Below are 14,886 nucleotides of genomic sequence, written 5' to 3' on the forward strand. Positions count from 1 at the left end.
TTGGAATGAACCCCTTATTCTAGATTTTGTTTTTGTATTTGCATCTCTACAGCATGGTTAAATGGGCTTACTGAATGCATCCATCATATACTATTATGACTCTGGTTAAAAGCCCTTTGTGCATGTGTGGATGTCTTCTTGAATGCCTTCTGGAGTAAGGGGCCATGAACTTAAGACCAGAGACTCATGGTAGTCAACTTTTCAAAATGGCAGGTGGAGCAGAAATGACAATACACACCCTTTGGCCCCGGATGACATCAAAGGGTTGACATCTCCCCCAACCCATAGACCCTCAACAGTCTCTTAGTTACTGGGGAGGAGGTATGGGAAGGCAACAAGTGGAAACTACAAGAAGCAATCAGGGCTCTTGCTTTTTGTTCCTGCAACTGCCTTCAGGTCCCTGACAATAGGGTAAGCAAGGCAGGTGCCAGGGGACCGAAAGGGAAACCAGGAGTGGCAGCTGCTATCTCTAACTACTGCTAATTGAAGTCTGTGCTGACACTTCCTTAAGTATTCGGTAGAGAGAAGAAGCAACAGCAAGAAACTTCTGATCATTACTGGCTTTGCTTCAGGCGAGTAACCAATGAGAAGACCTACAGCTCACTTAATACTAACTCTGGGGAAGATGTACTCATTTGTCATACAATGTGCAAGGGGGAAAACACAGTACAGAGCCATTCCTACTAAGATCGTCCCGCTGCTGCCATTGTCGGCGTTGCCGCTCTCATTAACTAATAAGGCTGCCTTGCAAGATGCCCAGCCTCATGCCATTTGTAGTGGAAGCATACCATCCCAGTCCAAATTCCTATGTCTAGACACACTTCAGAAGGTTCCCAAGCATTGGACGTGTGTTGTGCACTTCAGCACACAAGCAATGCGTGCGTTATTTGGGAGAAATGAAAACATTTCCCTTTGTTAACACCTGCTTCAAGGAGGTGTTAGATTTTGACTCAAAGCCCGGTCTGGCTATCTCAGTTTTTGGAGGAGATCTTGACTCCCCACCTCCACTTCCCTTGCTCCTTCCAGTTAATTGTCTGTACCTACTGACAGCTCTGCCAGTACCAGCAGTCTAAATAGGAACACTGCTCTGTCACTGATCTCTGAGGAGCACCATACAGTGTGCTGAACAAAAGAGGGCCCCTGAAAAAATGATTGGACGAAGGCAGTACCAGGGGAGAGGAAAACTCAGAAAAACAGATTTTGCTAACTACACACGTTTCATATAGGTATAACTCTAGTTATTTAATTCAATAATATATATTCCTGAATCGGACATTCACACAATTCACTGGGTCTCGTGGCTCAGTGGACTAATGCATCCAGTGCAGGGGCCTCTGTTCAACCTTGTCACAGGTTCAAATCCCTGCAGATCCACTCAGCCTTTCATCCATCTGAGGTCGATAAAATGAGTACAATTGAGTTGGGTAACAATGAACATCTGTTATTCAGTGCCAAGGTCCCTCCAGGTGAACGTGCACTTTACAAATACACATGTTATGTTACTTCTTTTTACATAACATTTTGTTTTTATACTTTACAATGCAAAAGTACACGGTCATAATTCATATCACAGGAGTTTACATTTACAAACTCAGTTTGTCAAAACTATACTTCAGAGTTGTATTTCACATAAAGATAAATTCATAACAGGACACCCAAGACTCCACATATACTAAAATATCTCATCCAGACTATGATCTATCAGACGTCATTCACTCTACCTCTTTCACACCTAAACACATTAAAAGCATGACATTATAACCAACCAAATCATAACCTACAGTACAAAATGAATTGCCTAATGACTTACTCAGAATAGTCTAATTGTCCAACTGAACATAAAACTTAGTTGTATTTAATCTATACAACACATTAAAAACTTTTTTCGATCCTTTTAACACATTTGTGATTCTCTACATCATCTGTGGTCATTTTCTGTGGTTTAAGTTCAGGTTGTAGTGTGCACCAACACATGTTTCGGTGAAACACTGATATACAAACCACCTTCTTCAGGGTGCCCTTCTTCAGGGCACTGTGAGAAGGGCAAGGTACAGGTAAATACCATGCAAATCAAAGGAGGGGGTGGGACCTGTCAAAGGTATGGAGAATGTCCAAAAACATGAAAAAACTAACATTATAAACAGAACAAAGGATTGTATAAATGAAGGATATGTATTACGACACTGGAATGAAATTCACATACAGTGTGTTCTTTTAATCATGTGGAGATAAGAGTAGGCACACCCGCCCACATTTCTAATTTAGTCCCAGTGTCGCCCATAGTATATACAGAAAACCATATTTATGCATATCACCATACAGTGTGCCCTTGGCATTCTGAAAGGCAAGGGATAGGGAATGCAAACCCATTTCCCAGACCATAAGACTCATAATAACACTGTATCCTCTTTCCTCTCAGAATTTATTAGGATAAGAGGGCCCCGGCAATCAGCCCACAGACCAAAGAGCTCGTCCAGGTGCTACAGTGACGCTCTGGTCAGATAGGCCATCTGTGTGCAGGGCATGGTCTGATGCAAGAGTCATGTTGGAGACCACCAACAGAGACATGGATAGGGAACTTGGCCCTGATTGATTATTGAAGTCAGGTTGGTCTCTGAGTTGACCATGGTGGAAAATAGTCCAGATAGCCTGATGTTTTTGGGGATTGGTCGTCACTGTTGGACAAGCACCCTGTGGATGGAAGAGAAGACCATGTACAGACCTGCAGACAGGTGCTAATACATATGAGAGGGTCATCCAGAAGCAGAGCTGCATTCCTGCTCTGCTCCTCTATCGCTCCGGAAGCGTATCTCATGCTGGAGGCTTGATGGGTGCCTAGTGAGACAGAACCTCTCTGACATTGGAGGGAAACAACTGCTACTGCAACCCTTCAGCTAGCCAGGCCAGAGCCTACCAACATCCCAACTCAGCAGGTTGGTATTAAGAAAAGTTGGCTTTCATCATACTGTAGATCATCAAGAGAACTCCACAAACTTGTAGGATGACATCCTTCTAAAGATTGACAAACAGCAGTAGGATTACCACCCTGTGCACCTATTCATCTGCTTCATCTGCATCTGCCTAAAGCCCGACCTTCCACCTCAACCTCACAGGATGCCATCAGTTCCTCGAAAATAGAGAAAGCCTGCATGCAAGCAAAACAGGCTATTTGGGTTTTGGGGACTTCTAGGCAGAACAGTGACACAGTGACGCCCAATTTGTCATCTCGGATCCTCCCAACAATCCCGCCTTAACTGCTAGTGACACATGGCGCTGCTGGCCTAAGTTCTCAGAGCAACAATGGACCAACAACCCCAATCCCGCCTACCCACCATCACCAAAGACAAAGAACAAGAAGTGGATAACTTCACAAACTGGATCACAGCAAGCGCTGACGTAGTCGCACCAAGAAAACTGACCAACCCCAAGAAACTAACACAACACACCAACTGGTTCATGGCAGAACTGAAAACCCTGAAACACGACTGAAGACAGAAGGAAAGAAGATGGCGCTCCAGCAAGACCCTCGCGGACCGTAAACATTTCAAAGATGCCCTTAACCGTTACCACCACCTCTTGATAAGCACCAAGAAGACCGCCCTAGCCACCCGCATCAACGAAAGCCCCAACAACAGCTCGGAAATATCGAACTTTGTCAAGGAGTTCACTAACCCCTTTGGCAACCGAAAACATCATCACACCATCGCAAGCCTTCTGCAACACGCTATTGGACTTTTTTTTTTACAACAAATCAGCACCATCTACCTAGGCCTAGCACCCCAAACCCCACAGAGAACAACATTAAACTCCTCACACCGACCAACACCAGCTCACCTCGTGGAACACCCTCACCAAGAAAAAAACAGCGTCCATCATGAGATCCATCCACTCCGGAGCACCAGCTGACCCCTGTCCCATCCACATTTTCAACCTCAGCAATTAACCCATCAGCATAGAACTCTGCAAGGTCCTCAACTCCTCAATCACCACGGTACACTTTCCCCAGAAATGGAAACATGCAGACGTAAAGCCATTCCAGAAGAATTCATCTGCCGACCAAGGAGATCCCGAGAACTAACGATCCAACTCCCTGCTCCCTCTACCCTGCCAAGGTGATCGAAAATGCCATCAACATCCAGCTAACCAGACATCAGGAGAACCACAGCCTGCTGGAACCCCCCCAAGCCGGTTTCAAAGCAAACCACACCACCGAGATAGCTCTAGTCGCATCCATGGATGACATCTGAATGCTGCTAGACCACGGAGAAACAGCAGACCTCATCCTCCCTGACCTATCAGCAGCCTTCGACACCATATCCCACCACAAACTGGTCAACAGACTCTACCAGATTAGAATCCAAGGAGCATCCCTAAAGTGATTTGCATCCTGCCTCACAGGATGAATACACAAGATCATCCTCTATCCCTACTCCTCGGTCCCTAAAAACATCACCTGCGGTGTACCTCAGGGCTCTTCGCTTAGCTTAACCCTCTTCAACGTATACATGACACCCTTCGTTAACGTCATCAGGAGCCACGGAATCAACATCCTCTCCTACACCGACGACACCCAACTCATCCTCTCCCTGACTAATGGCCCTACATCCATCAAAGACAAGTTTCAAAGATGCATGAAGGACATGGCCATCTGGATGAACAACAACTGCATCAAACTCAACTCAGACAGGACTGAAGTACAAATCTTTGGGAAAAGCAAGGACACCCTATGGAACAATGAGTGGTGGCCACCCAAGCTGGGACCTACCCACAAACCCACCAAACGTGCCCGCAACCTCAGCATCATCCTAGACAGCCAGCTATCCATGACGAAGCAGGTCAGCACCACCTCCCCTGCTTGCTTACACACTCTCTGAATGCTCAGGAAGGTCTTCAGATAGCTCCCACCAGACACCAGGCAAACTATTACACAAGCTCTCGTCACCAGCAGACTCGACTACGGCAAATCCCTCTTTGTAGGAATCACTGCCCAACTCATGAGTAACCAACAGACCATCCAGAACACAGCTGCCAGCTCATCCTTAACCTCCCCAGACAGTCACACATCACCCTTCACCTCAAGAAACTCCATTGGCTACCAGCTGCAAAGAGATGCCGGTTTAAGCTGCTCACCCATACTTACAAATCACTACACAACGAAGGACCGGCATACCTCAACAAACAAGTGTACTTTCACTAACCCACCAGGGTGCTTTGTTCTAGAGCCCTCTCCCTAGCAGCTACCCAACGCATTCACCAAGCAAACAGCAAAGGCCGCTTCTTCTCCCTCCAGGTGACTAATACTTGGAACACTCTTCCCATGCAAATCAGAGCCTCACCATCACTCCAGCAGTTCAGGAAGGACCTCAAGTTCTGGATGTTCAGCATGATCCAGCAGCATGATCCCACAGCACCTCGAGACCCTCACGGGGGAAGCAGTGGCGCTTTACAAATCCTGATTGATTGACATGGGACCAGAAATAATAATAGTAACATGGTACAGAGCGCTTCACACGTTACCTCCTGTGTAATACATATAAGTATTTAATATTAGGTATAAGTATTACTACTTCCAAAATAATACTACTCAGTTGACCAGCCTAATAAGTATGGAAGCATGAGTTGGTCTTGCCAATAATGAAACTGTGACCTATAGATTACAGTACTTGTCAGAAGCAAGCATGTGATTTAGGGGGGACCTTATCAGTTGAGATACTGTGCATAGACCTTCTTGATGGCTAACCATTCTTTGCATATTTAAAGGGAATAAAAGATGTTTGTTTAGAGTTCCTAATGTCCATATAGTACAGACGTATTGTTTATGGCATTTCCTTTTGATACATTTTGACCTAATTCTTCTATTGATGATGCAAGGCAATGTGTTTATCACATCCACATGTCCACCACTCCTGCTGATCCCTGAGATGCTGCACTTAACCCACACCCATTCAATATCAGGGCGAAGAGCTTTCCCAATGCTCCTCATGAGGACATTGTTAGTACTCCTATCCTTGCCCACCCCAAGAATAAGGTCACCCAACCCTCAATGGACACATCACACCCAGCAAGGGCAGCGCACTCCTATCTACAGGGTCACTCTCCCAATATGTTCCAAGCCCCGGCTACATTTTAAATGAGTGTAGCCTAATGTATGTTTATAATCTGCTTGTATTACTACATTAGTACATAGATAGACTGTCTAGTCAATTTCCAATTGACTTTTACATTCCTTTCCCGTACAAAATTGACTGACATCAAAACTTTCTCTAGTTTAAAATCAGCCCTCAGTACATAAATGATGACTTCAGTCCCTATAAAATTCTTGACAGCTACCTGCTTTCATGGCCTGTGCCTGCCCACCATAAAGTGTTGTGTACTAGGATTTTCAAAATCCAGAATTTATCTCAAGGAGGCTTCCTGCCTTAAGTCATAAATCTGCCATTTGAACAGTCTTTATTTCACAAGCATGGAAATGGATCATCGTTAGACTAGAATTTCAGATCATAATATATAAGTCATCCACAGTATGTGGTTAGAGAAAACATAACCTGTTCAGGCACCGTCTATTCAACAGTAACTTCTGATCACTTCTGGACACGCATTTCCCCTTGGGCAGATGTTTATATTGGTATTTACATTGATAAAGTGAATTTACAGAAGATTCATGTTCAACTATTCCCTGACTTGTAGTGCAGCTTTGGTGCATCCTTCTACTTTAAGAGTTCAATTTTATTCTTTACTGGCTACGATCGGAAGCCGTTCTTGCTCTCTGCTACATATACCAACTTATATAAATATAGGTATTATCACTTAATAATGGAATGTTAATTCTAGAAACCATAGTAAACTGTCCAATCAAGTGAAGTTAACTTAAATGTACATTGAATAACATCAATATACTTCCTACCTGGCGACCCTTAATTAGCGGTGGTATGATTCAGCTTTTGCTTGCGAATGTTGGTCATTGCATGGAGTACAGCTGCTCCATCTGGTCTATGGGGATACAACTAAAATGACTCTCCCAGGCCACGAGAATAGTATTTAAGATTTGGCACAACACAATAAAGTTTCAGGGATGAAGGGGAGGACACCTTTGTGGACTGGGAATCGGCTGCCCAAGGTGACTCGGCTAACGGACTTTCGACAATTTGATACAATTGGGATATCCAAGTTGGGGGATGTGATGCAAGGGAAGACATTCAAGTGCTTTTTCACGGTCCAGAAGTAATTCGAACTTTACCATAGCAAATATTTTAGATACCGGCTTCGTCACGCCCCGACAACCTACATTATGGAATTCTCTGAGCTTCCAAACTTCAATTCACTCGAGGCTAAAATATTGATTGATGAACTAAAAGAACATAAAATCTCCCAAATTCTTAAATCACTGGTGGTTAATACACCTGACTTCTTCCCGTAGTTACAGGGGACCTGGGAGGCAGACTTGGGACCTATGACAGAGGATGATTGGAGGGATGCCCTATCCTCCCAGAGAGAGGCCGTAGTGGCGGCACAGATCCGATTTATCCAGTTGTACTACCTACACCCCACATATTGTGCAATAAACAGGTTATGGAAAAGAGGGCAATTGACTCCTCATACTGCGTTCGCTGCCTAGAGGTTGGTACTGCACAAAGCGTGGAGTTGCTGGGTATTGGCCCACTTCTGGGAAGGGGTTCTTTCAACAAATATGAGAAATTATGGATTTGCAGCTTCCGCTGGAGCACAAGATGGTCCTCTTACATATTCACGTAGCTGTTGTTAGTATAAGATGGCAATGTTGTGGATTACTCTCCTACTCACAAAGAGAGACATTCCTCAGATTGGGTAAAGCACAGACCTTCTACTAAAATATTGGATCACTCCATGAGTATGGAAGGCCTTGTCTACATGGCAAGAGGATGACCCAACAAACACTTGAAGATTTGGAGGGATTGGTCCCAATATAGCAGGATTATTATTGAGTCCAGCAGACGTATGCTATGGTCCTTATATGAGAAGATTCAATCATTTCCCACCATACCTTAATGGATATTATCCATGTTATAATAACAGATAGGTGTGAAATGTGTGGGGATAGTTCTAATAGATATGCTGCTGCTTATCTAATATTGCTAAGGACGGAAACATTTGACGTCCTTTGTTATAAATATAATAAAATGTGTTTCACATAAAAAATCAATTTACCATGTTTACACCTAGGCCAGACTTTAGCGCTGGTGGCGCCTGGTGCAACAATTTATTTTTGGTACCCCCCCCCCCGACCCTGTTCTCCACAGATTCCCTCACAACCTCTCTCAAAGAGGGCCTCTCATATTTCCATAGCTCCTCTTTCCTGTATATTACATTTTTTTCATAGCGCTATTCATAGTTTACTCAAACTTAGTTCTGTGAGCTGTATGATACACTTTTCAGCAGGCACATTAACCCTCTGCGCTATCTTGTGATGAGTCAAATCTCCCACTAAACAAGATTTCTCTCCAACAGGAAATTTATTCACCAAAGTTATCTTTGACGTTTTTATTGTTGCCTGAAAACTGCTGGATACACAAGGAACTCTGCAACAGGTATTTTTCAACAATGAAGGTATTTTAAAATACAGGCGCCCACCCCCCCAAGGTCAGGCCAATTGCGGCTGTACCGGTTGCGGCCCTACAACCCTGTTTACACCAGTAGCTACGAAGCTCACTTAAATTACCCTTAAAATTGTCATAGATATGTCGTCTGACATAAATATCTTGTTCTGAATACCTAGCAAAATATCGTCCCATTTGATGTACATTTCCTACTATTAACTGTAATTTTCGTAAACAGTATCTTGCACATTATTTATGTCAGACAATATTTCGACTACAGTATTGTGCTACCTGGGTCAGGCCCATTAGACCAAAATGTACAAACAAGTCTGGCAGCATTACATACTCTTTTATAGGAGTGGCTGTATTTTTCCAAAACTAGGACTGCAGGATCGTCATCTGAACTTGTTCCCACAATGCAAATGTGAAACAATAGCTACATTTGAACAGAAATACACAAATGTCTGCTTTTTTTTATCTGTAAGATTACTCTGTAAAAAACAGGCCACAACATCTGCAGCTGCCGTTCTTATTTATGGCACACAAGAGTGCATTCTCTGCCTTGCAAAACTTTCATGAAGTTGGAAACACTCCAAATGTACAGAAACAGCGAGAGGGAGAGAGTTTAACAATGTTCTGCCAGCTCTGATGTTGGTGGTCTGATGAAAGTGTGGGAATACCAGCCAAATATTGTCTGCTGCCCTCATTGCCCTGAATTGTGCCATGAGAAAAAGTGGGCATTGCTTGTGCTGGCTCTGGGAATATGTATGGGCACTTTTAGACACAGCACTAAACACACATGGGAGCCAAGTTATGATTCAGGATTGTTGAAGGTGAATCCTATTGAGTGGAGGTGCAGGGTCCTCGGAAGAGCTGGGTCTGCAACTCCTTTCTGAACGGCAGAAGGCTTGGGCCCCTTCTGATGCTGATGGAGATGTTGTTCATGCATTGAGAAGGCCTGTCTTCAGGATATGTCTCATCCTCCCAATATAAGCCACTCGAATATCCCACTTATGTCCATTCATGCTCCTCCACAATCACGCTGACACATTGATTCTCATACAAAGAAGGTGCAATACAATCCCAACTTGTAACAAGATCCTCAGAAATGAAATATGCGTTTGCAAATGTACAGTGAATCATAAACCCTCTGGCTATGTGCTGACATGACAGTAGACGACTAACAGTGCATTATGTAATGAACAGCATTATATCACACTCCAGATAGAGGCATGAGATTGGCTGGATGGACTTGTTGGACCTGGACCTTTTGCAGGGTCATCCCCAGATTTTCCTTCTGCTGCTGGTGATGGAGCGGGTAAAATATTTTCTTTTTATATACCCAATCCATTTATATAAGTTTATATTAAAATGATTAATAATTAATTCTAATAATTAATAGAGTGGTGTGAAAATAATTAATCAACCTTATTAACCAAGAGACTACACGTGGGAATGCATTTGCATGGCTAAAATAATAAGTGAACTAAGTTTGTACGCATATTAAGTTTATATGTTGGCTTAAGCAGTGTTAATGTGATTTGCGCATAAATAAACCAACATTAATAGCTTTGAATGTTGCATATGGCTAGATAAATGCATACACACAAGGGTAATAGTAAGGAAATAACACTGTTTTAATTATTTCAATGTATTAATTACGATTTTGTGTTTTCTTTACTTAAGTTGACTATTCTGGCCTACCAAAAGATGGCTGCAGACTGAAACCTAACTAAAGTACATGACTTCATCATTTGAACAATGGAGAAAGGTGCCTGCACTGACTTCGTTCGTGTCCCTTGTGTGACCTGTCAGACCATGCCCATGAAGACTACTCTGGGCGAGATGCCAATGTCCCTGAACATGAAGCAATTGTTGCCATTTGTGAACCAAAAGCCACCTATTCACAATAGACTGATACTTCCCTGACCTGGGAACAGCCTTTCCCATGCGCCTAGTTTATTCATCATCCGTATGGGAAATTTGGAGAATGTTTCTTAATGTATTTAGACGTGGCTGAATTCAGCCAATCAGGGGCCTGGAAATAAAGAAAATGTTACTATTACATGTACATTTTAGTATAAATATTAGTAGTCTAGAGAGTGAAAGCGTGCGTTCGTGACCCTAGCTGATCGATGCTACGCGACACTCTATGCTGCTCTTCGCTAGGAGATCCTTATGCTGACGAAAGAGGACGGGACTTTAAGATTCTGATGACATTTCTGAGGACCGGTTCTGACTTAGAAAACGACAATTAGCCAGAAGAGGTAAATATGACAAAAGATAATATGGCACTGTTAGGATTTAGCAAAAATCAATAGGAGAGTGGATCACTGGTCCTGAGGGAACCAGGGTATTGCATAGTTAGTACTATGTACTGTTTAAGAAACCCTCATTCACGTTTTGGTAAAGGATCGAGGCAAGCGGTATATCTTGGTTCTCCGCTTGATTGTTATTAACGTGATCGCATAATCATTGGGTTACTCCAATGCTTCCTCCACCCGGAGGCTTTTACCACTGGTGGTCTCAGTAGTGATCGTGAATCGAAAGTGAGGTGACTTGTGGTGAAAAAAGTGTTTTATTAAAAATCTCGTAAAGCCAGTAGATGTCTTTATTGGTACTGGATTCGGGATAGTTCATAAAAATTGTTGTAGATGTGCACACATCAGACTTATTATGGTCTAGTGCACCTTTAAAATCAGTGTCCAAAAAAAGGTCGACATGTTTCAGCCCTCATAAGCCCCGAAGGGTCAGGTGGGCTTTCTTCAGGACCTAGTGCAATGTTGAGTGACCTAAATTTCAAGGTACTCTTGTGGAAGTGCGGGAAGATAATTAATCCTCTTTAGTTCGCACATTCAACTTAAACCTGTTCAATTTAAGGTGTTTGTTGGGGGAAGGGTAGGAGGGAAAATAACAATGCAAAAATCATTACAAATCCAATATTTTTGTATATACAATTAAAAAATGGCAATACTTTACGAGAGTGAGTCCCACTGTCATTCGGGAAGCACTCGGTATGGCAAAGTTCGTCCCTCTTTCATGCAAGAAAACGACCATTCTACAATCCATTTTGTCATATTCACCCATATACAGGTATCTATTCTCCAAGCACCTCTTCATTTCCAAAAAAGTTACGTGGCCTACATACTCTTGTATAAGGTAAGTATCAATGGGAGGGTTAATACTTCGTAGTTGGTTTTACTAATAGCTCTGGTCTTTGAGCGAAGGGTATTTTGCAGAAATCTTAGTTACATAGAGCTCCAATATTTGTATAACTATATAACTTGTACACCGTGTCCCGCGCTCATTGGTATGAGCGGTATTCATGCAGGACAGAGCCGCGTATAGGGCTCATGAATAGCGAGTGTGGGTGATTGTTGGTGTAATCCATTTTGTCATAATCACATATAGAGAGCGCTAGATCACCATTCTCACACACAGAACAATCTTGCAATACTATGTTTACGTATAGTATGTTGGGGGGGGAAGGGGACAATCACAAAGGCGACACAACTTTTAGTTATAGGGAGCACCAATTTTCGTTATAAATTACACACCATGTCCCACGCTCATTGGTATGGGCGGTGTTCGTTAGGGACAGAGCCATGTTCAGGGCTCATGGATGACGAGTTTAGCAAATTATTGGTGTAGTCCAATTTGTCATCACATGTGTAGAGCGTTAAATCACAATGCTTTTACCCATTATCACACTCAGAGCAATCTGGCATGCCACACTTATGTTTAGTTCGCTGGGGGGGGGGTTGAGGTCTCACTAACATCTAGTATGTAAACCTGGTTAATAATGCGCGCTTTTTTTGTTTCTTACTGCAAATAATGTTTTTTTCTTATATTCGTAGTTTACTACTACAAATAATGTTCTTTTCTTATATTCGTAGTAACGCGATTCTCCCATAGAGGTGAGGGGGCGGGGCATGAAAACGAATACGCGCTGAATATGCACATACGGGTAAAGCGGCGTTACCTGGTCTCCTTTGTTGCAGGTCACCGCGAGTACTCTAAGGGGGTCGCCTCACGCTCTAGCGGTGGTTAGAGAGAATAGAGAAGTACATGAGGTATACGTTACGGTTTTGTAGCGGTTTGTTCCTCCTCCTGTTACCTATTCGGCGTTGGTCTGGGACCAGTGCTGACTCTGCCTCTTAGGACCCGGTGAAGACATGGGTTCCAACGTGACTGGCTGTTTTAAGGGCAAGGAGGGCGTGGACATAGGAAACAGACTGACAATACATCGCGTTTCTCTTGAAAAGGTTTTACAAATGTGTCTGTTTGCTAAGAATAATTGTTATGTCGGTTTTCTAAAAAGTATATATATATTTTCAGTTCATTGCTGTAAAACCAAAAAGCAGATTAGAACTAGACCGAAAAAAGGTGTATTTCACGTCATTGTCAATCAGGTTGTGAATAAAGTTATTCTCAGTGTTGAATATTCTCTACCGAGGGGGATCGTTTTTTTCATGTCTATTGGTTAGTTCATGATTGCATCGATTACCTCAGGGTCTTATTTGTTACGAGATTTCCATAGTATCGTATTTTGTTATTTTGTTGTTGTTATATTATTCTGGAAATGTCCTAGACCGGTTTTTTTCATTGTTCTGGATCGAGTGGTTCATCCAGCATGGGATTTATTTGTTCATAAGGGAGGAAGAGTTTGGAGAAAGAGTAATCTCTGTTTTATCAAAAAGTCTTGGTTTTTTAAATAAATAGAACTGCTTTGTGGCTTACTTGTTCATAGAGTTCGAGATATGTTCGGAAATCCGTTGATTACTCCGGATCATTTATTCTAGAGACTGGGTCATAAAATGTCATTGTTCCGATAAAGCAGCTATGAGGGTTACTTGTCTCCATTAGGATGAGTATTCATAGAGATATTTCTGGTTTTCGGAAGATGAGTAGTTGTTCTTGGTTATGTTTTCTTGAAACTGAGCCATGGAATGTTATCGTTCAAACCTAGCTTATGTGTTTGGAGGCGATACACCCATCTTTGTTCTTTTTCAAAAAGTACTTTTTCAGCATTGAAGTTCTTGAGAAGTAGGGTCTCTAGAATAACCCATTGGAGATCATTGACAGTATGGCCTTTCTCTAGGAAGTGGCAACTCATCTTTGTAGTCATTTTTTTGCATTTGACGTTGCTTCTGTGTTCGCATAGTCTCAGTTTGGCTTTGCGACTTATCATGCCAATATACCGTAAATTGCAGGGGCATGTGATCATGGTAATTACATGAGTGGTGTTGCAGTTTGTGTGCGATCTGATTGTCCATTTTAGATTAGGCAGTAGTTGTAATGTTTTGGTCGCTGTTAGGATTTAACCTGCAATTTGATTAGATAAAGAAAATCGTTATTAGAAGAACTGTGTCGGGTGATTATTTCTGTCAATGTTTATTTGATTAAATGAGAGTCAAAGTGAATTTCATCATAACCTATCTTAACTAAATGATCTAGTCGACCTCCGGATGGAGGAACTAATAGGGTAAATCGATAGATGAGTTGCCTCTATCCAAAGTGAATAGCTGTAGTTCAGGAAATTGAACATCCTCTGTAGGCAAGGAGAGTGTGATGAGAATGAATGTTGGTGTTATGGGCCCCACCAGCGTGTGATGTGTGTATGTGCGTGTGACTGAGAAATCATTCCGTCCGTGGAAGCAGGGGAAGATTTTGTGTTCTGAACTGCACCAGTCTTTCTGGTAGCAAGAGATGGTTTTTATTATTTAGGTTTGATGATTCGCGTGTATATATATATTTACCAGTATTTTTGGTAGCTAGAAATGGGTTTTATTGTGTTGGTTTGATGATATTGGCATGTATATAGCTTATCGATTATTGATTGGTATTGATATATGTACTAACATTATATGTTGAAGTCGTATTGAGTTCTATGTCGTCTGTACGGCTTCTGGGAGGTAGGAAGTCGGGAATTGGTAGCCGTTCCGTAGAGGTAAGTACTGCTCTGGGGAAAGACGGAATTGTGGTTACCCGAAGATACACAGGAGAAACGTGTGACAATTGAAGTTGCGCGTCACATTGTCTGGGTTCGATTCGGTCACATCGTCGTGTGTTGCCATTAGAGACATTTTTCTGTGTGCGAGAAGTACGTATGATAGCAAATGGGTTACCTGTGAAATTTTGGTCTTAGGTATCAGGAAACCAATTGGTATGCCAATAACGCTTATCACTGAAAAGGTAGCAGGTGTTCTCTGAGCTTGTAAGAAGGACAAAGTAGAGGTAAGCGCTGCTTTGTTAACGTATGTTATAATTCTGTAGTAGGACAGACTGTTCACTGTTCTCGGGAAAGCAGGAT

This window comes from Triturus cristatus, chromosome 2_1 (genome assembly GCF_964204655.1).
Source record: "Triturus cristatus chromosome 2_1, aTriCri1.1, whole genome shotgun sequence".
Taxonomy (NCBI): domain Eukaryota; kingdom Metazoa; phylum Chordata; class Amphibia; order Caudata; family Salamandridae; genus Triturus; species Triturus cristatus.